At 48.5% G+C, this 22,921-nt stretch overlaps 1 long non-coding RNA gene across 1 annotated transcript in view; it reads right to left on the bottom strand.

Annotated features, from left to right (window-relative positions):
• Window positions 1-4,338: 4,338 nt before the first annotated feature.
• The window catches only part of LOC124088803 (uncharacterized), a 40,471-nt gene continuing 21,888 nt past the window's right edge, over window positions 4,339-22,921 (bottom strand). Inside the window, exons 2-3 of the long non-coding RNA XR_006850476.2 lie at window positions 4,761-4,905; window positions 4,339-4,582 (exon numbers count right to left, since the gene is read on the bottom strand). This is a non-coding gene — a long non-coding RNA (uncharacterized LOC124088803). The remainder of the gene's footprint in view (window positions 4,583-4,760; window positions 4,906-22,921) is intronic.

The raw sequence follows: 22,921 nt of genomic DNA, 5'->3' as shown, positions 1-22,921 counted from the left end.
AACTGGGTGTGATGGTGTACTCCTATAATCCTAGCTACTCAGGAGACTGAGGCAGGAGGATCACAAATTCAAGGCCAGCCTGGGCAACTTAGTGAGAGCCTGTCTCAAAATAGAAAATTTTGTAAAAGGGGGAGTTGGGGATATAACTTGGGGGTAGAGTGCTTGCATAGCATGCACGAGACCCTGGGTTCATTCTCCAGTAATGCACACACACACACTGAGAATTAAAGCCATGCTTAAAGAATTAAAGGACCATAAAATAACAATGTCTCTACATATCAAAAAATCTCAATAAAGAAATAGAAACTATAAAAAAGAACCAAATGGGGGCTGGAGTTGTTGCTCAGTGATAGAGCGTTTGCTTAGCATGTGTGAGGCCCTGGGTTTGATCCTCAGCACCACATAAAGATAAATAAATAAAATAAAGGTATTGTGTCCAACTACAACTACAAAAAAAATATTTTTTTTAAAAAAAAAGAAGGACCAAGTGGAAATCCAAGGGTTGAAAATACAGCAACAGCAATGGGGGGGTGGGGGGTGGAGTTCATTATATGGGCAGATTTAAGGTGTTAGAATAGAGAATCAGTCAATTTTAAGATAATTTAATTGGAATTATCCAATTTTAATAACAAAAACTATTAATGGAAAATGAGCAGAGTCTCAGAGACCCGTAGGACAGCATTAATTGTACCAACATACCTATAACAGGAGATACAGAAGAAGAGGAGAAAGCAAAGTGCAGAAAAAAAAAAAACATGAAGAATATGAAGCCCCTTAACCACTCCCCCATGGATTTGGGGGAGTGGGGTGAGGAAAGCAGAGGCTGCTGAGGTATGGCGAGAGCCCCTACAAGCTGTAGCTCTGAGCTGACTCTCAAGGAGAAAAAATTGTACCTACTATGTGCTGGGCCCCATGCTGCCCTGAAATCAGCCCATTGCCCTTCTCAACAGTGAGCCATCCTCAAGATATAGAGAAGGATCTGAGAGGTCAAGTCCTCCCAGTCGCAAAGCTGGTGAGTGGTCCAGTTGGGGCTGGAACCCATGATCCCCTTCTTCATGCCTTCCCCTCACCCTGATGTCTCATGGCTCATGTTCATACCCCCATGGACTCAGCAGCAGCATGCCCTTGGGGTCCTGGGTCAGGGAAGGACAGAGGGAAGCACTGAGTGGGGGTCTGGGGCTCAGGAAGGAGCAGAGCAGGAAACACAGTGGACACAGTGGCGTCCAGAAGCCCGTGAGATCCTCTCCTCTTCCCCCAGGGAGTGGGGCCTCAAGCTGGGATGGGCTGTTCCACTCCCCAGAGAGCTGTGCGCTCTCCCAGAGGCTGACTCACCAGGCAGGGGCTGGGCTGGACAGAGGCCGATCTTAGGTGGCCTCAGGATTCCCAAGAGCTTCAGCTATACCAACCCCCAAATTCCAGGCTCAGGGACCACCTTGCAGGGCTGGGCCTCACTTGCCTTTAGAAGGTCACTGTCCCATTCCTTTACTGCCTACTCCATTCACATTTCATCCTCACAGCTTTCCTGACAAGCGGATGCCAGTTGAAGAATTTGAGGCCCAGATAGGTTAAGTAAGTTCCCTGATGTCTCACAGCAGATGGACTGTGTTTTCACCCTGATGTGGCTGACTCCAAAGCCCATGCCCTTCTCTCCATCTCTCTGGGGTATCTTGCTCTGAATAATCACCCCAAACTCCTCTTCTGAGGTGACCAGGGCCAGAAGCACATGTGCTTCACAAAGCCCAGCACTACAAAGAGGGACCATGTCACAAAAAGCAACTCCTGGATCTCATCCTGGACACCATCTCCCATTCCAGTACCCTTCATCCCACAGCCCAGGGCACATGTGTGACCAAATCCAGAGAAAGAACATTTACCTGTCATGAGACGTAGAGAGGCAGATCCCACATATTACCATTCAGGGTGGCCCCACTCACAGCCTACCCAGCAGTTTCTTATCCCTTTCCCGGGGGATGAGAAACAAGCTCAGCTGTCTGAGTTCACAGCACCCCCCCCCCCAATCTCATTCTTCTTAGAACTTGGCCCCTGGGAGGCACTCAGTAGGGACTTCCACTGGCCTCCCTTGTGTCTCCATGGAGCATAAGAAGACCTGGACCCTTAGCCTCTGAGCCACAATGTCCTCATTCTTTGGTGCTCCTCCCAGGAGAGGTAAGATGATGAGTGGGAAGATAAAGATGCCACAAAGGTGCCAGGAGGAGTGGGCCTGAGGACGGAGAGGGCAGGGCAGCACTCGCAGACCTGTGAGGCCAGGTGGGGCTGGAAAGGCGGACGGAGGGGCCAGAGCCTGGAGGGAGGGGAACACCTCACTGCTAATGCACGTGAGACCAGGGGCCGGAGGAAGGGTGACCAGCCCCTGTCTGGACCTGAGGGAGTGAAAGAATCAACAGCAAGGTCCTGCAGGGTTTTATGTCTCCACTGCTGGGGAGAAAGCAGGGAGTCCTCAGGCCCAGCCTGACGCCAGCGTGCTCCAAATTAAATAACTCCAACTCCCCTTTTTATTTCCTGGCTGACAGCAACTTATTGGGAAGGCGGCTGCATCTGACATTCTAATATTCAGAGTCACCTCCTGTGGGACAAATGCATCGCTGTTGTCTCAGCCGATAATCTGTACCAGGAAAGGAGGGACCTGGGAGGGGCAGAGAGACGCCTGGCCTGGCACTGCTGGCAGCAAAGGGAGAGAAGGGACAGAGCCCAGGTCCTACTGGACCATCCCAGGTGCCCCCTGCAACAGGCCTTTGACCCATAATAGTTATGCTATTATATAGTTATGTGACCAGATAATGGTATCTGGTCACACCTCCCCTAGAGGCTGGTCCATCAATAGCCATTTCTGAGCACTCACCACATACCAGGTCTCTTGTGGGCACTGGGAGAGATGGAGAGGTGGTCATGGCACAAATCCTATATTCAGGATGGGCAGGCAACCAAGTTACCAAGTGCACCATGGAGCCTACTGGTTAGAGTCAGGTACTTTGGAGAAGCACAAGCCTGGCTTCAACTTCTTACTCTGCAGCTTACAAACAGGGTAACCTTGGAACACTTTCCAAATGTCAATCCTGCATTGAAATGAAAACAGTATGGACTACTTCCTAATGTCATCCAGAAGATTAAATGAAGGAAGGCAAATAAAGGGCTGACCAGCCCCAGTGCCTGGCACAGAGTAAGAGCTCATAGTTGCTGTCAAAGGACACATAGGTGGGATGAAGTGCTGCAAAGAGAGGTGCCCGCAGGGTGCTATGGTGAGTTTGGGGGGGTACTTGCTCCCAAACCACAGTTCTGGGTTAAGTAGGAGCGTCCCACTGGGCCTATGGGACCCTCCAGGCATCTCAGTGTATCTGGATGCTTCATGGCATTTCCTGGCCACACCAGCGGAGCACCAGGTAGCCAGGTGCTCTCAGGACAGAAGCAAGTGGGTAAGCGGTCACCCTGATGGAGTGACATCACTCAGTTCCTTGGTCACTTCCAAGGGAGCAGAAACAAATGACAGTGAAGTCAACCATGAGTCTGTGGGTGTTCTTAAGCCATAATATAAAATCTAGATATTCCTGTGGGGTGGAGAGACCCAAACAAGGGCCCACAGGGCCAAGAGAGGCATCAGGGAAGGCTGCTGTGGCTGCAGGCCTGTTGCTGGCCTGGGACCATGGGAGATGTTGGCTCTGTGTAAAGGACCAGTGGTCCTCTACGGTCCATCTGTCTCCTCTAAAACTGAGGTTGAAGTATTGAGAAGCAGGAACTTTAGGGGGTATTTAGGTGGTGAGGCTCAGCCTTCATGAACAGATTAACTCCATTATGGAGGGAGTTGGGTTCATCCTCCCAGGAATGGCCTCTTCTCTCTCCTGCATCTCGCCCACCCCTTCTGCCACATGATGATGCAGCAAGACGTCCCTCACCAATGTTGGCATCTTACTACTGAACTTCCCAGTCTCCAAAACTATGTGCCAAAAATTTCTGATCATTATAAATGACCCAGTCTGCAGGATTGTTAGAGCAGCACAAACCATGACAACCAGCAGCCGGGAGAGCCTGAGGGGATGGGGTGGTGCAGGGCCTGAACAAGTGGCCAAAACAGTGGTCACAGAGGGGGACAGTGTGTCCTGGGGCTCATGAGATTATGTGAATTGGAGCTCAGATTTGGGTCAGGTTTTCCTAACTGGACTTAAGAGGGAAAAAATGCCTCCACAGGCCTGAAAGGAAGAACAAAAAAAGAGTAAGAGAGAAGCTAGGAGAATACTCTGAAGAGTTGCTGACGACTGATCTGGCCTTTAAAATGCGGCGAGTATGGTAATCTAATAAACACAGCAACAAAGCGTTTGTCACCAAGCTAATTTTATTAGAACAGATCTCAAATGGCTAATTTCCTTTTACTAATGAGCAAATTAGTTGAATCTCTGATCTGCTTTTAAGGCACTTATACTAATAAAACATGAACGACAGTGAAATTTGTTGTGAGATGAGGTGATATGTGCATTTGGGTTGAAGGGAATCTCCAGGCATGGAGGGCTGTTCCAACGGGGTCTTGTCCAGAGGCACCTCCAGGTTATGCAGTCCAGCTTGGATCCCAGCCCTGGGGAGGAGATGTCAACCCAGATGAGAACCAGGGGACCAGCCCAGAGGAGGAGCCTTTGGAGTGGGGCAGGGCCTGGCCCCAGCAGCTGAGGAGTGATGTTTCTGGCAGAACCTCAGAGCGGGGGCAGGATGGCCCCTTGGGAGGGGGTTCCTCCCCATCTCCTCCATCCACCCACCTGTGCAGTGTAGAGAAGCGTTTCCCAAGACTTCCCTGCCCTCTGGTGTTCCAGACTGGCTCTCTCCAGACTTCCACCAAACTTCCTTTCTCAGCGCCAACATTGAGGTTTCTGGCTGCAGCTCTTCCAGTGATTTTGCAGATGCCTGGGGAGCGGGAGGTGTCATGCTCAGCATTTTTTCACAGCAAAGGGGCTTTGATCAGGGCTAGCATTAATTGCAAACAGCCAGGGCAGGTTTGATTGCCACCTGGGGGAGAGTTACATGGAAGGGCCCTTGACCAATCAGAACCCAATGTTGCTCCAATTGCTCTGAGCTGAGAGGTAAAGGAAGGGGTCCCAATTACTTTAGTGGTATACTAAATGTTGGCAAAGAGGGAAAGCCCAGGAGAGTGCTCTGGCAGTTAGAACAAGGAGAAGGGCTGCAAGGTTCTTGGCAGCAACCTGGCAAATGCAGGATGCCCTGCAACGAAGAGGAAAAAGAATTCCTGGGAAGGGAGTTCAGCACCAGGCAGACTCCCTGCTTCAAAATATGCTCTAGTAGTCGCTTTACACCAAGAAGGGCTTGGAGAGCCAGGTGGGCTTTGGCACATCTGAAAAGCTGTCCCACCAGCAGGCCTGACCAAAAGTCCCTCAGAATGCCCAACAGAGGAATAAGAAGCTCCCTGAGGTTGGATTTGGCATGAAAAGGGGCCAGAGTTCAAATAGCTGCTCAGTTCCATACATTTGACTCCGTTCACCCACTTAGCAGTGTGGTCTGAGCCAAGACACAGATTACACTTCAGTTTTTTCTTCCAAGGGGGAGATACTAGAACTCAAATGAACGATCCTGTGGACTCTCTGGGAAAGCACCAGCAACTCAATAAAGGGGAGCTCCCTTAGTTCTGCAGGATGAGTTTTAGGAGCTGCTGCCCCCTTTAGGCCATGCAGAAAGTACATGGACAAGAGAGAAAATAGGTGTCCCAGGAGGTGCCCTCAGGATTGAAAAAGGCACCCTAAAGAGAAGAGAGCACCTTGTCCCCAGAAGCACACAAGCACCTGGCAGGGATGCCCCTGAGGACCCTCAGCTCTCTCTAAGGACTGTCATGCAAGCTGCCCTTGCCTAACACCTGCTAAAAGTCACACGTGCACACCACCTCCCTCCCCTCTGACCTCACCTTCTCAAAATTCCCCAGAATGAGCCTCCTGTCCTGCAGCCCTCATCTTCAGAAGGGCTCTCTGGATTAATCAGTTTAACCGGCTCCACAAACCCTCAGTGAAGTACCCTAGTAGCTTTTCTTGAGAGGGCAAATAGGTGCTGGTAAAATAGGGACACCACCAGGAGCTTAGATCTGCGACATGCCGAGAGCTTGCTTCACGCTCCTACACAAGCTGTCAGAGCCCCTTCCATCCTGAATTCAGCAGCTCTAACTGGCAGTGGAAGCCACAGCCACAGACCTCATCACTGCTCCTGGTGTCTCTCCACATTCCAGGTCTGCCACCCCCCAACCTGTACATACCCTGCCTCCCCCCACCGCCCAAACAGCCCCCAGGGCCACCTCTCTGAAGTGCACAGGCCTCATTCATTATTCAGCCACTTCCTCAGTTCAGAGGCCCAGGGGCCAGAGGGCTGGCAGTTTGTGTGCTCTTTCATCTCCCAGGTCGCACGAGGAATGCAGAAATGCTAGGCTGGTGTCCAGGATGCAGGCAGAAGGCTCTCAGGCCTGGGTCTGTGACCCTCATGCTTTGTGCCCTGGGACCCAGCTCTCACAAGGCTGCCCCCCTGGAATGTCCTCACAACCAGAGCATGTCTTTCTGGGCTTTGAACCCCACTCTGTGGAGCCCCAACCTACTGATGCCCCATCCCTGCTTCTAATCAGGGGAGCTGGGATTTGATCCCAGTGTGTCTGGGTCCAAGTGGCAGCTCTTTACTACAGCAAGCAGTGAGACCTGACTGTTCTGTAAACAGCCCGCAAGCTACCTGAGGATGAGCTTTGGCCCAAAGGCAGCATAAAAGCCTTCGCAAACCCCTGGGCAGAGGAAGAAAGACCTCTCCTGAAGTGATGCCAAGATATAATATGTGCTGATTCTAAAGGCAACATGAGAACCAGCTCCATGGCTGTGCCCTGACCCTTGCTTCAGCGGGTTGCACAAGAGGTGGCTTGAAAGAGGTCTAAACAGCGGCACACATCCTGTGACATGCACACAGAACTCTGTGACATGGCTCTCCTCCCCTCAGGCGGCAAGATCCTCTTAGTCAAGTTCTCCTCCCAAGAACCTTGCGTCATCAACTTAACCTTCGGACACCTGGATAAATGCAGGTGTTGAGCAAGAAGGAAAGATTGAGAGTCAAATCTCCTGGTCCTAAATACTCCTTTCCCTAAACACTCCTCTCCTGTCTCAGATCCATCTCTCAGTGTGACCCCCCCACAAGATCAAAACCTTTCTTTGATACAGAGCTACACAAGTTTGGAATTGAATTACTGAACCAGGACAAGGAGACAGAGCCAGCCTGGCCTGCCCAGTGGCAGGCAGAGTGTTAACCTGCCATGGGCTCCCGTGGCCTCGGATGGAGGAAGGCAATAGGCTGGATGGGCACCCAGCAGAGATGGCTTCCATCATCTCTTCTGCCCCTGTGCCTGGCACTACAGGACCTGGCTAGGACGGTGGCAGTGAACTGAGTGCTGAGTCCTGATGCCTCCTCTACAAAGTCCCATGTCAGAAACAACCACAAGGGACATTAAAAAAGATGTCCCCTGGTGAGGCCACCAAAGGTAGAGTGTTACAGGATGCCAGTAACAGCTACCCCAGTACCTCCTGGGGTTCCAAAGAGTAGGTTTCCTCATAGAAATTGGGGTCTCTGCCGGGCACCAGGAAACCAGATGAGGGGACCAGACAAGATCTCAAAGTGGGCTCCTACAACCCAGGCTGCTTTCCCAAATCCAGATCCCTAGCCGCATTCCCTCCCTCAGCTCCTTGCTGTGGCTCCTGCAGAAGGGACCAAGCTTAGCATGGAGGATGAGGTGGGCATTCTAGATACTCGCTGGCCAGAAGAGAGGAGGCCAGACTGTTCAAGGCTTTGTGGAGGTGCTGGCCTGGTACGCCTATTGATCTGCAACTGTCCAAAGAGCAGGGGCTGAAGACCCTCAGCAGGGTCCTCCCAACATCCTCAGCCTTCAGGCTGCAGGGATCCAGAATTTAATAGTATACCATATCCAGAACTAATCACTGACTCAGCCTAGTTCCTACCTTGAAGACCTAATCACATGCCCTTGCTTGCAGCTCCCTGCCAAAGACCCCCTCCATTATCTCTAATTCTTTTCTACTCAAATCCCACCTACATTCAAGAATCAGCTCAAGTTCCACCGAAGCCAGAAAAACTTTTTTTCTCTCCAGCCCCGAGTCAATTCACCCCTTTGCGTCAGCCCAAGACACAGATTTTGACATTTGACCACATAACAATTTAGCAATCCATTAAATGTTATTCTTATGTCTTTGGCTCACTTTTTATATATTTTATTAGCCTTATTTCTCTAACTAGGCTTGCAGATGGAAGCCATGTCTTTCTTTTCTCTAAGTTTCCCAGTACATTCCTGGCCATTCAACACTTTTGCCCAGAACACTGCTGTTAGCTGGTACTGCTCAAATACATCCTATGCAATTCTGCTAAATGAATCTTCCTCAAACAACACTCCAATCATACCATCCCAAACCCATAAATGGCTCCCCACTGATTATTCAAACTCCTTGGCTTGAACCTCAAGATACTCCAGGATTTAGTTCAAATTCCTCCCAAGGTTTCTCTATTAACTCTCTTCCACCTGTACTCCATACTTCAATTAAACTTGACACTATGCCAGTTCCCAGATATAACACAATTCCTTGTCTAGGTGCCCTGGTTCATGTCGTTTATGCAACTAGAACATTCTTCCTCCCCACCACCATTTGTTGAATTCTTGCCCATTGTACAAGGTCAAGCTCAAAAATCAAGAATAAGCTTCTCCCACTTCTGACCTATGATAACTCCTGTAGGACATGTAACCACTGTCTGCCTCTTATCACAGTATCTTCCTATACATGTGTTTATCCTGCTCTGGAAATGTAAATAACTGGGACAAGGACTAGCCTGTATCTTGATAACCCAGAAAAAGGTGGTAATTAAATATATTAGTCAACTCAGGCTACTATAACAAAATACCATAGACTGGATGAATTACACAAAGGCATTTATTTTTCACAATTCTAAAGACAGAGACCAAGGTGCCAGTAGATTTGGCTCTTGGTGAGGCCCTCTTTCTGGCTAACAGACAGCCACTTTCTCACTGTATTCCAAATAGCTCTAGTTTCTCTTCTTCTTCTCACAAGGGCACTAATTCCACCCTAGAGGTCCTATCCTCATGACCTCATCTAAACCTAATTACATTCCAAAGGGCCCACCTTCAAACACTATCACATTGGGGGGTTAGAGCTTCAAAACATGAATGGTGGGGTGAACACAAACTTTCAGTCCAACATCATGTCTTCCCTGTTTTCTCACATTTCCAAAAATTTCTTAAAGAGAATCAAAGGGTCCAGATAAGGATTTAATTATTTTGAAAAGCACAATAACCTCAGATTCAGGATGAACATCTGCTTTGCCAAGGCAGAGGGAGAGAGGCTGCCACCCAGTTGCTGGCTCCAAAGTTCCACCCACCCAGGGCCTTGAAGCAGGTCAGCAAGGGGCCCGAGAGGAAGAGCCACCCATCCTCCCCTCTAAGCCCTCTGGATATTCATAGATGCCTGGTTGAGGGAAGAAATGGGGCCTATGAGCCTGCCTGCTCATTCTCTGGACTCTAGAGCTGAAGAGGTCTAAGAAAAGGGGAAACAGAGGCTACACCCGTACCTGTCTGGCTGCTCAGGACCGTATGTTCTAAATGTAAATCTTCAAACCAAGGAGGCCAGCATATGCCAAGTATATGGTAAGATCCATGAAGCCCTTCTTAACCTGCCACCCTCCTCCCACCAAATCTCAGCTACCCTGGCCTTGGTCCATTTTCTGCTGCTATAACAGAATACCATAGACTAAGTCATTTATAAAGCAAATAAATTTATTTCTCACAGTTCTTGAGGCTAAGTCCAGCATCAAGGTGCTGGTACCAGGTGAGAACCTTCTTGCTTTGTAATCCCATGACAGAAGGCAGAAGGGCAAGAGAGCAAGGGAGAGCAAGAGAATGAGAGGGGCCTGAGCCTGCTTGTATAATAAAGCCACTCTCACGATAATGAGCCCACTATCACATTAACGACATTAACCCACTCATAAAGGCAGAGCCCTCATGACCTGGCAATCTCTTAAAAGTTCCCACTTCTCAAAACTATTGCTTTGAGGATTAAGTTTCCAACACAGGAACTGGATGGGACACATGCAAACCATGTCATCTCTCCCTGTCAGAATCCTGGCTTTTCCTTAGCCTGTACACACACACACACACACGCACACACATATGTACACACACCCCAATAACCTTATCTGCCTGATCTGAAATGGACTAGATGGGCAGGACCATGAAGAAAAAAACATGCAAGAGTCAAGAACATCAAACCAGGGTACAAAGGCCTGGTCGAGGGAAAGCCACTTCTCCAAATCTGTTTCCTCATCTAGGACGTGTTCAGTATCAACAATTGTGCTCACAGATTCCCTACAACACCTCGCTCAGCAATGGCATGAGCACTTTCTGGGTGCCAGGAGGCTGAGCTGCCCACCCCGACCCCATTCTGCACAAACAGCATGGTGTCACTTGAAATTTGTTTATCTGGAAAATGCAGGGGCTGACATTCTCACTGTAGTCCTTCCCATGTCACCTTGAGTGTGCCTCTGAATGTCCAAAGTCCCAACGTGCGCTCCTCTAATGGTTGTTTGAGAATCTAGTGGAAGTTAAACATGGAGGTAGAAAAGGGTTGTCTAACAGAAGGTCTGGGAGCCAGGGAGGGAGGGAAGGTGCCAGCCTCCAGTGGGACATCACAGAGCCCTGGCTGGCTGGGCCAGCCTTCTCCCGAGGGCCTGGGGTCACCTGCACCACCTCTCTGATCATAGCAGGTTTTCAGCTGTCTCCATTTGGGTAGGAAATGGGGCTTTTTGTAGTTTTGAGTTTCAGATCTTTAGACTCCTCCTTCTACTCTTTTCCTTATTAAAGTTTGCCTTGCCCAGCTTATGTAATATCAAAAAAATCAATTGCTTATTTTCCTGTCTGTTTAGAAATGAAAGTGGAACTTCGAGGGGAGCCTGCAAGCCAGGAGGCAGCCCCAGGCTGAGCCAGAGGCACCGGGAAGGAGAAGGCAGCAGCTGGCTTCCAAGCTTAGTTGTAAAGAAGCTGAACACTTGGGGTCTCCCAGGGCCTGGATGTGGAAAAGGCCCCCAGAGCAGACTCTCTGTTACAAGGCAACCCCCTCCCCTCCTCTGCTCTCCCTCACCTCCAAACAGGGCCTGGAGCACCAAGACCTCCAGAGGCCACAGCTCAGTCAGTGGGATGGTCTGGATCAGCAGTTCCAGCAATTCAAATTCACCGGCAGGCTGTGTACCCCTGGCACTAACTCCCCACAGGACCTGAATTCAGAGAAGTCTTCATGGTTAGGTAGGGTCAGGCCTAGGGATCCAAGAGGGAAACTTCTAAAAAATTCTAAAAAGATGCAAACCAACACACAGAAAAACCTTGGCAAAACTGTAGCAACAATCAAAAGAGCCATGGTTAGCAGGGTCTCTGCAGGGAGAGGAATGAATTGGTGGAGCAGAAGGAGAGCTCAGGGCAGTGAAATTCTCTGTACAATACTGTAATGATGCATATGTGGAATTATGCATTGGTTAAAACCCTCAGAAAGTGCAAGGCAAGGAGTGAACCTTAATGTAGACCATGCACTTTAGTTAACACTAAATTGTCGATATTGGTTCTTCAGTTGTAACAAATGTGCCACTCTGATGCAAGATGCAAATAATCTGGGAAGCACTGAGGGAGTGGGGAGAGGGTGCATAGGATATCTCTGCTTTCCACTCTGTTTTACTATAAACCGAAAACTGCTCTGAGAAATAGTCCATTAATTAAAACAAACAAACATTTACAGCCAAAACTTGGAAATGACTCGAGTATCCTTAGACAGATGAATGGCTTAATAGTGCTACATGAATGCCATGAACTGCAGTTTGGATCTTAAGTGTCCATAAGGCCAATGTGTTGGACAATTGGTGCTAGTGAGAGGTGGTGGAAACAGGCAGGGTCTAGGTGGAGGTTTCAGGTCACTGAGGGCATGCCTTCAAAGGGTCATGTGTGCCGCGGGTCAGGGAGGGTGCATCCTGGCTGCTAGGTGAGCTACTTTGCTCTGCCATGCACTCCCTGCCATGATGTGCTACCCCACCACAGGCCCAAAGCAACAGGACCCACCAACCATGGACTGAAATCTCTAAAACTGGGAGCCAAAGTAAACCTTTTCTCTTTATAAGTTTATCATCTCAGAAATCCATTACAGTAACAGAAAACTTACTAAAACATCATGATATACTACTGAGCAATAAAACAGAACTCACTATTCACACTCTTGCACATGCAAATATATATAGCCCTGAGTTCCAGTAACACAGCCACTGACTGGCAAATCACTTGCTGTTTCTAGGCCTGAGTGTGACCTCCAGCAAAACATCACTCCAGCCCACCTCACTGCTTCATTGTTGCCCAATAGAATAAGGTGGCAGTGAAATTTGATACTTTGCTTGCCTTCTTAGGACAAAAAAGCTCTTCACAGCCCCTGGCTCCTTGGCAGTTCTGACAGCTTCCCCACTCCCAGTCAGACAAGAGACCAGGACTTTCCTCACCCTGCTCAGCCAAGGCCCTGCTCTGCAGGACCAAGAGCCCATGCATCAGCTGTAGCAGCCACCTTCTCTGCACTCTAGAGCCAACTCCTCACCTTCCCCTTCCTCGCAGCCCTCCTCCTGCTCTTCTGACGTGTCCATACATCACCAGGAATGTAATACCCTTTAAAAAGAATAAAAAAGCCATTTTGCTCTGAACTAACAGAGTCAGGCCTCATTGTTCCCAATATTACCAAGCGATTTCTGAGCTCGGGGAGTGTTGAATTGGAGCAGGAAGATGGCAATGGGCAGGGTCAGCTGACCTGATGGAGAGTGAGGGGTTGTAAGCTCAAGGAGGTACAGAAGGACTCAGTCTGGAATTAGAAAAGAAGGACACTGGGGTCTCCAGGGGCACAAGTCGAAGTGACACCTTAATATTTTTTGTCTCTGTGCTTCCTGCCCTATTCACTGCACTCATTCCGGGTTCATCTAGAACGTGATTTCTTTGATACACTCTCCTTTAAATGATGCCAATCTACTCTAATGTCTCCACCCTTTGGCCACAAGTTTCAGGCGCAGAAATTCTAGAAAAAGAAAGTTTGGGTATCTCTGGGACCAGAAAGACCTTGCCCAGTCTCTGCCTGCCTGAGGACTACCATGCACCCTCAAGTCAGCATTCTTGAGTCCCTCCTTTAGGGACCCCCAGCCCTGGATACATGTGCTCTTGAACAAATTCAGTGCCTATCACATGCATTTAACTCCTAGGCTACATGACACAAGTGCAGTACTGAGCACTGCAAGTTAACATCTCACTGCAATTATAAATTACATTTATGAGCAGGGGCCACATTTATTTATCTTTATTGCTTCTGTTCAAAATACCATTCCAGACACTTAGTAGGAACTTAATAAATGTTAATAGAATACACCAGTAGCTAATAATTCTGGACACAATGTTGATTGGCTGACAACCAACTATCTAAAGGGACATCAAAACACTCTCAGGGGAAAGAAATTCATTCCCCTTAGTCCTTAGGATAGAACTGTTGAGCAGAACTCTACTGATGGAAATGTTCTCTATTTCTGCTATTCAGTACATACGTCATTAAGTGCATGGGGCTACTGAGCTCCTGGAATGTGGTCATATGACTGAGAAACTGGATTTTAAATTTTAATCAATTTCAAATTGCATAGTCACATGTGGGTGGTAGCTACCAAATTGGACAGCACAGTTCTAAAAATAGGTGTCCCTGGATATGGGGCTGGTCACTTATAAGTGAAATAAATATAAAAGCTCCTATTAAGAACTCAGTGCCACAGACTAGCGTTAGTAATTAAGAGCATGGGCTCTGGAGCCACACCATCTTGGATTCAAATCCCCACACTGCTAGTTTCTGGCAAGTTATTTAACTCTGTTTTTATTCCTCATCTCAATAACAAGAATCATATATACTATATAGGATTCCTGTAAGGGTCAAATGAGCTAAGACATTAGAGCAGGCATTCAAAAGCATTGGTTGAGTCTGAATGATAATGTACAAAAGAATATTTGCAATAATCATGAGTTGCTTTGTGAAGCAGGTATGTTCTGGGAAAATGCATGGTTAGGCAATTTAACTATTGTACAAACATCACAGGGGGCACTTACACAGACCTCCAAGGTATGGACTGCCACACACCTACACCACAAGGTTTGTACCAGCATTTATCAGTCTGTCACTGACAGAAATGTCAGCCAGCACATGACTGTATTTATCGAATATTTATTATGTGTTAAGCACTGTGCTAAGAACTTGACAATAACCCTAAGAGAGAGGTACGATCAACAACATATTAAAGGTGAGAAACCGAGGCTGAAGGAAATGAAGTGATTTGAACTAATTGTCTGCCTGATTCCAGAAACTTTACTGGGTTTCCATTTTTTCACATATAAAATGAGCACTGGAATAGTATTTCTACCATAAGTCTGTCAGGTAGATAAGTAATGTATATAGCACATGCTTAGTATACAGTAATAGTTCCCAACCAGTGATTATTTGCCAAGCCAGGGAACAGCTAACAATGTCTAGAGACACTGAGGCTGTCACAAATGGGAGTAGAGGCCAAGAAAGTTGCTAAAGTATCCCTCAGTGCATAGAATAGCCCCAAAGCACAGAATTGCCCAACTCAAATGTCAATAGTGCCAAGGTTGAGAACCCCTGTTCCAGAGCCTCCTGGGCAGTGTGGAAGTCATGCTCATGAGGAGAGTAGGAGGGCTGCATCCGCACATTTCAAAAGGGCACACTCTTTATTCAGTGCCTAGAACAGCAGACACTGGCAAAGCAGGAAGCTCGGGGAAATGATTCAGCTCCTCAAATGACAGAGAGTCACCACTTACCACATGAAAAGGCCAAGTGCCTGGCACTGCAGGGGGGGTGTGTGAAAGACAGAGTCCCACCCTAGAGATACTTGGGATGAAGTTGCCCCAGTGCAAAGTTAGGGAAGAGAGGAAAGAGCCAGGACCAGGACACTGAGCCACCCTAGACAAAGGGAGATTTGGAATCACTTCATCCCATTCCCCTTATTTCTTAAATGAGAGGCGTGGAAGCCAAAGCCAGAGTCCAGAGCCACAAAGTGATTCAAAAGCTAGGAGTTCCTAAAGAGGCCAATCACCCCCGAGTCCTCATTTTACATGCACAAAGTAGGAATGCCATATTCTACTCTAGAAAATGGCTAGAGCCCCTGTTCCATTTGATTGAAAGGTGCCCAATCTCCAACTAAGCTAGCATGTCAACCAAACACCATCAGCAACATCATCACTGTTTACTGAGCACTTACTATGTGTCACATGCTGCTAAGAAGGCAAAATCTCATTTAGCTTCATAACAACCCTATCTTCCCATTGAGCTAATTGTGTTTAACTCCAAACAACCAGACTCTAGGGCAATTACTCTTAGCCACCAGGCTACACTTTCTCTCTTGGAGTCCAACATGAGACTGGGCAATGAATGAAATGGGCCTGAGCCATGCTCTGCACCTCACACAGCCCAACTAGAGAGCATGTGTGTCCTCATCTAGCCAGTGATCCGCTTCAGATATCACAAGGGTCTCCCAGGCCAAAGCACAGGGGCTGGCATACAGTAAGAACTCAACAAACATTTTTGTTTTTGTTTTTTGCAGTGTACTGAAATGGGAGTTTGGCTCCTGAAGTTGCACCCATAGAAAGCAACGTGATAACCCCTTCCTGGTCACCTGCTGTATGCAGAGTCTGTGCTTGGCACTCACAACCCAGCAAGAAAAGACAGGGATGAAGTCATAACAGCACATGGTGGATTCAGAACTAGAATCAACAAAGCCCCATGGGAGTTTGCTGATCACACCCGTGCACTTAGATCAGGAGACAGAGGACAAGTAGAGAGGACTTCCATCAGATCCAGACATTCAGGCTAGAACTAGAAGGAAGGGGAGGGGGGTCTCCTGACAGTTTTGGAGGAGAAGTGAGGAGAAAGGCATTCCCAGATGGCTCACTGTGTGAACAAAGAGACGGGCAAGGCAGCCGTAGTGGGGCAGGGTTTAGTGTGGCCAGAGCCTGGGAGTCAAGACAAGAGCACGAACACGTGTGAGATGGACAGATGAGGAGGGGCCAGGCCATGGGAGTCCACAACATCCTCTAGGTGGGGGTGGATTAGTGTTAGCGATGCTTCGGAAAGGATTTGCTAGGGAATTATTTATGGTGGTAACAAGCAAGCACTCATTTAGCTTATATCCCACATTATACAAACACGGCATTGAGCTCTGCAAGTTAAGGCCCTAATGCCACTCTAAATTAAATTCATCAGTGTCTTAATTAAGATCTATATTTAGTTCTTAATTAAAGGGGAGAGAAAAATCCACGATGTTGCATAGCAGAGATTTGGAATGGAGATAAATCATCTTTCTGCCAGTATACTGGGCACAGGCCCACCCACTCTCAAGACTCGGCCCCCTGCCAGGGCTGACAATCCTTTAAGCCTCCCTCCCTCCCTTCCTCCCTCCCTCTATCACTTTTATTCAAATCTTCCTTCCTTCCTTCATCTTTCATTATTTCCTTCTTTCATCTACTCTACATCTATTTATTGAGAACCTACCATGTGCCAGGCACTGGGCTTTGATTTTGTAACACAGAAGGGGATAAAATAGATGATTTCTGCCCTTAAGGAGCTTACAGTCCAGAGAAAAATGCCCACAGACACAACCTGTCTCTGCTCTGAGATGCCACGCCATAGGTCCCCCACTGCCCTCCAGGCACTTGCAGGACAGTGCCATGACTTCAAGGAGAAAGGGATCTAGCAGAATGCTGTCCTGCATCCAGAGAGTCAATGATTTGGCCTGAGACCTGGGACTTTGGACAAGTTTCTTCACCCTTGGTATGTCACTCAACCTTCTCTAAAACAAAAATGTGCATATGGAGGGATCCCCAGCTGGAGCCATCGGAAGAGACCTGTTCAGCCCTTGCTCTCCCTGGCTCTGTGACCTTGGGCACATCACTCTGTCTCGGGGTTTCTGTTCCCTCTCCTGTCCAATGAAGACAACCCAACCGTCTTTACTTTCTATCTCTCAAAGATTGCTGGGAGGATCCCATAAGACAATGACCAGGAAGGGCTTTATAAATAGTCACATGCTGCATGAATGCATATCAAAATTTTTATGGTGACATCAAGACACTGCAGTAAAGATCACCAAGGATGGTACAGTGTTATCATGATTTGAATAGCCCCCACTTCCCAGCAAATTGTAGAGTATAGACTGGGAGGGGCCCAGCAGTTCCTAGAGCTCTGGTTTGGCTCTTGAGAAAAACATTCTCTAGGAAGTGAAAATGGTGGGCAACAGGCTAGGTTTGTATTGAAAGTCATTATAACTGTCCTGCTGACTTTAAGACCCCCCCCTCTTAGTTTGTCTTGGTCCTTCACCCCCCACTTCACTCAGCTGTGCTAAGGCCAGGAGCCCTGTCCTACTTATGCATGTGTCCCCTGGGATACAGCCCTTGGCACAAAGCAGGTGTGGGTTCTAGCTCTCACCTTCTGCTAACTCTACTTATCTGGCCAAGTCACTTGACCTCCCAGGAACTCAGACTGTTGCCCTGCCAAAGTCTTTGTGGCTGTGATTTTCCTTCTTAAGCCACTGTTCAGTCAAAACCAGGGATGGTTTGAGAGTACCTCAGCTGAGGTCAGAGAATCCTGGCATCTTAAGATGGAAGAAAGATCCCAGGCCCCTCCTGACCCCTGGTCTTCATCCTCTGCTTCAGGGGATGGGAAGGTGTATCCTAAAACTGGCCCACTTGGGAGCTTGCCCAACTTGCTGGGGGACTGGGAGGACCCACATGGCCGCCCTAAAGCTCTCTCTGGCTGGTAGAATGAAGATGCCAGAATCCCCTTCCAGACCCTTCCCAGGCTCCTGCCCCACTCAGGAAATCAGACTGTTGATTGTCCATATGGATGTGTAAATGCAAGAATAATGATTCTTCACAATGCCCCCTGCCCAAAAATTTGACCTGGCAAAAACCAAAACAAACAAAATACACACACACACACACACACACACACACACACACGACCTTTGAATTCCAAAGCTTTTGCATTGCAGGCAATTTCTCAGTTTTACACCTTGCTTCCTTAAATTGCTTAAAAAGTGTTTTCTCCTTGTTGTCACTGACAGAGGCTTCCCTAGCTCCAGGACACAAAAGGGCGAGATGTCTTGGGCTTGGTGTTAAAGATGTGGGAGTTGGTTAGGGAGAGGAAAGACAGAAGGCATCCCAGTGAGGAAAACAAATTGCAAAAAGCCAGAATGAAGACAGCAGAGCAGTTAAGGAAACCAGAGTAAATTCTGTGTGGTGGGAGGGGTTAGGGCCGATGAGGCCCAAAAGGTTGCAGGACCAGCCTGGGGAGGGTCTTGAACCCCAGCGGTTCCCTGCTCTATTCAGCCAGGACAAGCCTCCAAAAACAGGTTCTCCAATGCACACATCCAAGCGGGGGAGAAGGCAGCTTCCGGCCGGGTCTGGCTGGGGTCCCCACATCCTGCGAGGCCGCAACGCCTCGGAGCATTATCGTGGATTGGCAAGCAGCCCCCTCCCCAGCGCGGCCCTGGTTAGGCGGAGGTCACGGTGTTTTTAGAGTTGGCGACTCGCTGCCCCGAGAAGCTGCGCTAGAATCCGCAGACCCGGCGGGCGCAGCGGGTCTGGGAGCGGTGGGGGCGGGCGCTGAGCCGGCCAGGAAAGTTAACTTGGCACAATCGACGCATCAAAGCGGTGCAGCTGTGGCTTGCGGAGCCGGCGTCGCTTTCTTCTCAACGCTCCCTTCTCCCCGATTAATCAGCGGCTACAGCGCGGCGCTTTGATCCCCGAAATCAAACCCTCCGTCTGATGGGTGACTTGATGTTATGCTAATCCGAGCTGATTGAGCTGAGATAATTACACTTCATCCAGGTTTCCTGGGAGTTCCGAATAAATATTGATGCACATCTGTCCCCCGCTCAGGTGTAGCAGGGAGCTTTGCTCTGGCAACAGTTTCGGCCGGCCCGGGAGCGCGCGCGCCGAAGCCAGCAGCCCTCGTTCTCCGCCTCCGCCCGCTTTCGTCCCTGCTTATAGATGCGGCGCGCTCTGTTGTCCCAGCCTGGCTGTGCAGGGCAGGGTAGGTGGCCAAGGAGAGGACAAAGACCTGGATCCTGGCCAAGGCCCAGGTTTGAGTTGCGGTGGCCGGGCATACTCTGTGAGTTCTTGGACTTGTCACTTAACTTCTCTGAGCCCTGGGGCCTATGCATCTCTATATAGATTTGGGTGAGGAGATGAGACGCGTGAGAGTGGGCCTGGCTGCACGACTCGCACTCGGTCTTGCAGGCAACCCAGCGGCGCCCTCCCCACCGAGAGCTGGGAGGCTGGCAGAAGGGCGCAGCCAGCCACCCTCTCCGCCTACACTCAAACGCTGAGACTGCACGCTCCAGACGGTATAGAAATGAATAATAAAGAGAACGTTTCGGTGGCTCCACTCCTCCCCGCGGGCTAATTAGGTCGTGTTTGTAAAGCACTTGGAAGACAAAACGCGCCCCAAGTGTTAATTATCATTAGCCCCGTCCCAACACGCTTCCCGAACAGTGCGGGAAGCCCCAGTGTCCCTTTGCCAGCTTGTGTCCTAACTACCAGACGGGTCGCGCCGCCCACCCCTCCTGGCTCCTGATCCCTGCCCCAGGCTCTCAGAATACCAAGACTGAGAGAGGAAGGGAGAGGGGCTGGTCCAAGACAAAACCAGCTGGCCGTATCCACTCCCACTGAGTGGGGTGGGGGGACGTCCATGAAATCCTGAGGAGGTGCGCACATTTTGGAAGAGTAAGAGTCTGTCCAGCACGCCTGGGTGAGGTGATCTTCTGGTACACAACGTGAAACTGCCCCAAGTCATGTGTCAGAATTTCTAAGTCGTTCGAAATTTGCCCCTGGCTGTTCCCAGAACCATAGCCCCCACTAACTAGAGACCCCATTGCCCAATCCAAATCCTGCAAGGTCTGGGCCAGGGCTGGGACACAAACCCTTCAAGTCCCACGTCTTAATTATGGTAGATTTGGGCCTTTCCCTCAGAGGAAGACTGCCCTAGAAGTTATACAACACAACCTAGACTGAGTACTATCCAGTACCTTCTCCCATCTTTATTAGGAATAATGATATATGGCCCAGACCAACCAGTGAAGGGTCTCTTATCACACAGCAGGTTGGAAGCAGAGCCAATCTGTTTCCTCTTTCTCCAGTGCTGGGCGGACACACTCTGCAGCTCCCTTGGAATAATTGCAGCAATACTTGGGACCCTTTCCAGTGAAAAATAATAATGAATGATGAGCAGAGGCCCTTAGAATTTATAAATCGTGTTTCTATGCATGATCTGAGTAGGAACTAACAAGCACTTTAGGCTCAGAGCTGTTAAGGGTTTTGCTGTAGGATACACCTGGTTAGTGGCAAGGCTGGCCAGGAGCCCAGGCATGTTGTCCCCATGTAGTACCTTCAAGTCCACCCTTTGGAGTGACTGTAAGTATGTTTTTTTTTTACCCATGCGGAACTCTGTTGATCACCGTTACTTTCCTGAAATTGAGCACGTATCCATCAACAGGAATTTTGGTGGGTGGAGTGAGTACCTTGGTATTGTCCTCAGAAACATGAAAGGAGAAACCTCCCAAGTGGACTGGCTAGAGGGTAGTCCCCACCCTTGGGAGAAAACACTGTAAACTCCACAAAGCAGGATTAGACTTTACTTCCCCCTTTCATCCCTATAATTCCTAACATGATGTTCAGTAATTTTTGTTGATTTCCAAGTAGTGGTAAAATGGAGAAAGAAATAGCCCAGGGTCTATGAGAGGAAGGGAAGGGAAGGAGGCCACGTTCACCAAGTTCATGCCCTTTCCTGACACCAGGCTTCTCAGATTTTCATGTGCAGAAAAAATCCCCTGGGGAATCCGTAGAATCTTTTTTAAATACCTCCTACACACACACACACACACACACACACACACACCAGGCAACTTGGATGAAGGGCATTCTTCTAACCACTCTTTTTTTTTAATTAGTTACACATGACAGTACAATGATCTTAACATATCATACATTTGAATCAGATGGGATATAATGATATAATTTCTCATTTTTCTGAGTGTACAGATTGCAGAATCACATTCGTCATGCAGTCACGTATATACCCACAGCAATAATAATGTCTATTTTATTCTGCTGTCCTTCCATTCCCCCCTTCCCCTCCCCTCCCCTCCCATCACTTCTCTCTACCCAATCTAATGTGACACACTTCTTTTTTTTCCCCCTCACATCATCATACATGTATTCTGTATAACAATGAGGGTCTCCTTCCATCTTCTGTGCAATTTCCCTTCTCCCTCCCTTTCCCTCCCACCTCTCTTCCCTATCTAGAGGTAATCTTCTTCTCATGCTCTTCCTCCCTACCCCATTTTGAGTCACCCCCCTTATATCAGAGAAGACATTCTAACCACTCTTTGAGAACCAACTCCTGCCACCAAGAGCTGAGCCTTGTACAGAGACTCCCAGTGGTCAGGGGTCAAAGCAAGGACAGATGCTGGTTCAAGCAGAAAGCCTACGTGGACCCAGAGAGTCAAGAACACTTACAGGCCTGGTCAGAGAATAGCAAACACTTAGCCTTCTCTTCAGGAGTGCCTCAGGTTTCAGAAGTGGGAATGGAGAAAAGCCATGGTGAGCAAGGTTTTCTGAAGAGTGAGTACCCTTCTCTTGTACAGAGAGGCTGAGGGCCACCAGCTTCCTTTGAGGACCTCCGCAAGGAGTAGCAACAGGCAGTTTGCCAGACCCCAAAGATGTGACACTTGTCACTGCATCAATGGGCAGGCAAGTGTGCCGCCTATCTGGAACTTTGGGGGACATGACAGGGCCACCTTATCCACTAGTCACTGGAGACTCAGGACCTACATCCCTGGAAATGTTTTAATCTTTTAAAATCAGAAGAAAATAAATGAACTTTCAAAAAGAATGAAATGTTTTAATAGTTAATATCAATGTGTTCATCTGTATATTATCTTAATCATAAAGTACTTTTTATTGGAGAAAGAGTCCATGAAAGCAAAAATACCTCGGGGGCCACAAAAGTCACAATGTGGCTTGGGACAGGAGGATGAGGGACGACGGGAAGAGGGTGGAAGGTGAGTGCCTTGGTGCCTAAGAGGTTTCTCATGGGGAGGTAGAGCTTGCAGCCAGAGCTTGCAGATGACCTGGCCCCTTACTGGGAAGAAGCAGGGGCTGAAAGAGCCTAAATTACTATGGAGATTATGATTAACACTGGGTGCACCCTGTGAATGTCCAGCAGTGCTCCCTAAAGTGATCTTAGTCCTATAGGCTGGGCTCAAAATGAGAGAAGAAAGAGAACCAGACACAGGAGGGGAAAGACCCAGCCTTCTGTTCCTTTAAATAGTAACAAATTAATGTAAATGAGATTCAGGTGAGTACATTGATTTTTATAGTCAATATTTTGGGTCTTTTTTTTTTTTCTAATCTCAAGCAGGACATTCTACACTCTGTCCCTAAGTGGCGAGAAAGAAGACAAGGAAAGAAGAGGAGCCACTGGCCTGGTCTGTTTCTCCAGGGCTCACTGTCTTCCTCTTGCCCTACCATCTCCCCCTCCATTGCTTAGTACCCCAAACTTTGTGGGTGGTGAGCAAGCGGCCCCACCTATAGTCAGAGGCCACGTTCACTAATCCAGAAATTAAAATGCCCGGAGAAAACAGGCTAATCAAATTATACATTCCTGAGAACCATTTATAAGCCGGGTACATTCTTTAATCTTAATTAGAAATCTGAGCAGCTCCCACCATCTCTGTAATCAACATTTAAACAGCACTGACC

This window comes from Marmota monax, unplaced genomic scaffold (assembly GCF_021218885.2).
Source record: "Marmota monax isolate L192 unplaced genomic scaffold, Marmota_monax_Labrador192_F-V1.1 WCK01_AAM20220418_F8-fsc00081, whole genome shotgun sequence".
Taxonomy (NCBI): domain Eukaryota; kingdom Metazoa; phylum Chordata; class Mammalia; order Rodentia; family Sciuridae; genus Marmota; species Marmota monax.
Note: the sequence above shows the minus strand (reverse complement) of the source record. Positions and strands in the feature narration are given on the sequence as shown.